General features: G+C 40.5%; 1 long non-coding RNA gene across 1 annotated transcript; it reads left to right on the top strand.

The window, feature by feature from the left end:
* The first annotated feature begins 303 nt into the window (after positions 1-303).
* On the top strand, positions 304-3002 carry LOC123163986 (uncharacterized). The gene is made up of 4 exons (XR_006482131.1): positions 304-493; positions 639-699; positions 1468-1612; positions 2769-3002. It is a non-coding gene; the product is annotated as an uncharacterized lncRNA (long non-coding RNA).
* The last annotated feature ends 1901 nt before the right edge of the window (positions 3003-4903 follow it).

Here is a 4903-nt window from a genome sequence, read left to right as displayed (position 1 = left end):
CTTAAGTCTATATATATATACCTACCTATACTAATTAGGGACTCCCTAGAAATTACCACGTTAATCAGTAATTAGGAGCCGTGGATCAGGTGCGGCTGAATTTTTATGGTGTAGATCTTCCAAATATCCACGTTAGTTACCCCCTGGAAAATCCCACGTTCATAAAAGAAAATAGAAGCCGTACAACTCATGGAATCAAGTTATACGTGTAGATGTCCCACAAAAATCCATGTTAGTTAATAGAAAAAACAACTAACTACTATTAACCACCAGATTATCGTAGAATCATCGCTGCTAATTAGATCGTCCCAAGAGAGCACGCCTCTTCTCCACCTCTCCGCACGCCTACTCTCCACCTCTCGCCGAAACTCTCTCGTGCAGGGCATCTGTCCGCCGTGGACGATCTGTACCGGTCGCCTCCTCCGTCTGCTGCCGTTGTCCACCCATCCCCTCCCTCTAATCAATTCTCTTACTGGGGCCAACGATTCTGCAGGTCAGCATGGGCTCCTGCCTTCTGGCTCCATCATCTCTCTCACTAGCCCGGTTCTAGGCGCGGTTTCCTCTTTCTGTGATAGACGTGGGCCTGCCGCAACATGACTCTCCTCATCCCCTTGAAACCGCCTTCTGTTGTTCCTCAGGTAATCTCACTCATCCCCGGATCAGTCCAAGTCCGTTGCCGGAAAGATTTCTTTCGAACAGGTAAACTTTCCAGTCATGATATATCTTCTTTGACTCTTCCTGCTATGGATGTTTATACCTCCCTTAAAAAATTCCCAAGATCTTTTGACGTTGCAGCTCAATTGTCAATGTTCAAATAGCCTGTAAAATATTCCGCTAAATCTGTAGCAGACTCAAGCATGACGACTCTTTCCATCCAGGAGCTACACACGCCACAGTTCCTTTCTCCCCGCTATCTGATTGGACTCCCACGCTAATATACCTCAATCCCCCTCCCATGTGCACGTATTAGCCATGATTTACCCATAGCCTGGACCAATCAACGGCTGCATAGAAATTGAGCAAACATCCATTGCTAGCCATCGCTTGCACCAGTCCATCCAATAAGGTCTGCAAGGAGAAATACTAATACTGGAGTAGGTTTTCCTTTTTTATGTATTCTATAGTATGGTGCTGCTACTAGCTGCTATGTAATTAATATCTGATTAGTAACACCAAGAAAATGCAAATAAATTTATGTACTCATTGCTTCCATTAACTTTAATAGACAAGGAAAAAAGAACCCGCAATTTTTTTACTAGCACGCATTATGCGCAAATAAAGTTCAGTCTCTATTTATTTCCTTAAGCAGAAAATATGGCCTTGCATGCCTGTATTTTCCGTTCTAATATAATCGTAAGAATCATGTTGTATATATGATCTAATACCTTATATATAAAAGGAAGGTTGGAGGGTATGCCTAAATTAATTCTGACATCATCTTGGATGGCCAATGTCTTTCTTTTACAGACACGGGATGATTGCGTAACTATTCCACGTACGACATCTGGTGCTACAGTTTTTGTTTGACAGAGAATCCAACAGTTGTGCAAAACTACTGTACAAGATGTGTCCCATGTGTAGCACCACTCGGATGGTAATGAAGAGATCCTTGGTATGTAAACATAGAATGCTCTTGAGTTCCTGTATGCCAGATTTATCTCAGCTGTTTATATTGCATGACCCAATTAATGAAAATTTAATTTGATCAAATCAAAAAGTACAGTAGGGAAGTCATTTTTTTAATTCCGGCGATATTTTAATTAAAGGCGTACTTGGCTGAATTTTGGGCAACAGTACATTATTCATGGCAGCTCTTATTCTTTTCTATTTTCAGGTAGAACAATTTATAATGGATGGAAACATAGCATGTTTGTCTATAACTCTATATAGATTGTTGGACTTGAAATTATATGTCTTCGTATGAAATGATAATCTTTTGATGTACGTGCACATGCTAGATAAAATGAAATTATTTGTTCGTACACAAAACGATATTGGTTGGAATGACCACATGAGCCTATTTTTTTTGGCACAAGGTTCTGCACTTCCGCTTCTACACTTCTGCAAGAATTCCATGATAATGTATTGTCCTTTCTTTGCAAATATTGGTTGATGCAAATACATCGATTTGTCCTATCTATATATGAGATCATTTATCAATATATTTACAAAATTTCCAAGTTAACCCGAATCTTTTTGCTAATTTTTCTATTTTTTTTCTAAATAAGTATTTGCTTCTGTGCGTCATTGTGTCCTGAATGGACTAATGGCATCGACATTGTACAGGATTTCTTTAAAGGCAAATGAAGTATCAACATATTGCGTGAATGTCCTAATGCTTCTACAAAATCTGATCAATATCACATTTGTCATGCTGAACCATTAATTTTCGTGATCTTTGAACTACTTTTTCTATATATTTTCTTTTATGCATATGATATATTGAAATGAAGTAATATATTTGCTTGCTCTTTCTGACGTTGAATGAGTGTATTTTGGGTGTTTGTACATTTTGTTCCTGTTATTTTGACTTCTAACCATTGTCTGTAGAGCTTTGTATCACATTGGTGTCTTGGGTTATTTTGTCTATCAAAGTGCTATTTTCTATTTTAACTATGTGGTATTATAATGATGGTGCAAGGAGTAAAATCGTAGTCTGTCCCGCATTCATTGCAATTATCCTTTTTTAATGATTAGATATAATGTCAGTTGATTTGATATAGATAATGATTTTTAACTTTGTGTGACATGTGCAAATGCATCTTCAGGTATGTGTAACAGTGATCCATCTCTCCATGGAGCGTTAGTGTTGACAGAATCAAGGAGAAATTACAAAAGGAAGACTTATGAGCATGCCTATGGTTGCTGCATAATGTTGCTGCATGGTATTCCTTCCGGTTGATTAAGCATTTCCATTCTAGCATTACAATGTGCTTAACTGAGTTCTTAATTAGATTCTTCTTTTATTTTATTACAAGTGTGTGTTGGCTTCGATTGTTCAAAATTTCCTTCCCATTCAATGTTAAAGTGTGCAAAGTCACCTGAAAATTATTTAAAATACCAACTACGTGATATTGTCTTGATTATATATTGTTGATAACAGATAGTGGAATTGTTGTTCTAGCAATAATTTTGATACATGTACTACAATTTCCATCATTAAAAGGATGCTCATATATAACACTAAAAATTAAAAAAAACTAGCCCGTGCGAAAGCACGGGTTGACGACTAGTACTTCTAATTAATTAAGTGAGACAGCAGAAGTGGAAGGGCTCCCTGGAGGATCGTCTCACATGTAAGGTAGTCGTTGCCAGAGCCCTTGAATGGCCTCGACTGAGGCCTCTGGCTTCAGCAAGATCGCCTTGGCACTGTTTATTCTTCTTCTTCCTCTTCATGCTCTGTTTCTCATTCTCCTCACCAGTTGGTGAAACCAAGTACATGATTGGCCTTCTATTTCAGAATTGGTTTTGTCAGTGAGGGAGTACAAGTGTACTAGTAAAAAATAGCATTATTTTCTCATGGCAGTCGCAAAATAGAGATGAACACATGCATTAAATAACATTCTTACCTAAAGGAAGGTTATGGTGCGAATATGGATGATGAGGATTGGAACACAGATCTCCCTTTGTGCAGTTCCATCGAAATGAACCAGCTGTTCTATTCTGACATTCCAGTTAAACAGCACAAAAGTCACTTCTTTTAAGAAGAGTTTTGTGCAGTGCACCAAAAGGTCACAACAGCAACCAGGTGAAATGGATATCCCTGTTTACACAAAAAGCTACAGAGGAAACAATCAGAGTCTCAAACAATTACACGCAAAAACATTTGGCTAAACTTGTCATGGCTTATAACAGTGTCATGGCTTCATTTTTACCAGGGGCATTAGATTAAGAACAGCTAAATATTTGGTATAAGGGCATGGGACAGTGGGTGCACCAGCAGTCCAGCACCATGTACCTAAACATGGGCATAAAGTGGTGATTCATAGTTTGTTGCCCCGAGAAACAAACATCCAAGAAACATATCTGGGTTGGTCCCATTTTTGTTCACTCTAGCCACCTACTCCTATGTGTGGATAGCAAATCTAGTCCTGGTCATACCACTGTGTTCAGCGTTACCCCTATATTTCCCTTTTCGACCAAGAGACCGGTTGGATGACCAGTCTGTACTACTTTCACCCCCTTTCCTTCCTGTTTGTACCAAGTCCAATGTACTACATACTAAATTCCCCCAACCCACTTTATTTCTTGTTTGAACCAAGTACAAGATTCGACTCCATGAAGTAGTTTTACCTCTAACAATAGAAGAAGAAAAATAGGTGACGTTGGACCATCCGATCGAGAGGGGCTGAGAGGTAGAAAATGATGCACATGCAGCGACGTAGCGAGCTGGGGAAGTAGAGCTAAGGCGGTTTCGAAGGAAGGTATACCTGAAGGTCGTCGGGATGTGGATAGGTGGGCGGCGGGAGGCCGGATCCGCCCACACTAGGGCAACGACGAAGGGATCGGAGGACCTCCCGCGCCGGCGCTCAGCCAGAGATAACGGTGCGGCCGGCAGTGGGTCTCCTCCCTCGCTGTCGACGACGGCCTAAACGCTGCCCCTCCTCCCCTTCACCGGCGGAGGGGGATACGTCCGGATCTGTAACCAGCGGTGAGGATAGAAAGACAGTGTTTTTAAAGGGAGAAAGACAGTGTTACCACCCCTATCTTGTTTAGATCTGGAGAGGATGAGAGTGTGTGAATAGAGCAACCCTAGAAAGCAAGCGCGGAGGCTCCGGCCTGTATATACGTAGTGGGGTAGTTTTCCTTTTTCACTCCATCAAAACAATCGTTTAAAATTGTGTACTATGTGCCAGGTCGCCATTTTTTTAGTTGTGGATTGTTTTTTGAGATAGCTACCCGC

Source organism: Triticum aestivum, chromosome 1D (assembly GCF_018294505.1).
Source record: "Triticum aestivum cultivar Chinese Spring chromosome 1D, IWGSC CS RefSeq v2.1, whole genome shotgun sequence".
In the NCBI taxonomy this organism is placed as follows: Eukaryota; Viridiplantae; Streptophyta; class Magnoliopsida; order Poales; family Poaceae; genus Triticum; species Triticum aestivum.
The sequence above is the reverse complement of the archived record's forward strand: the minus strand, read 5'-3'. Positions and strand labels throughout refer to the sequence as shown.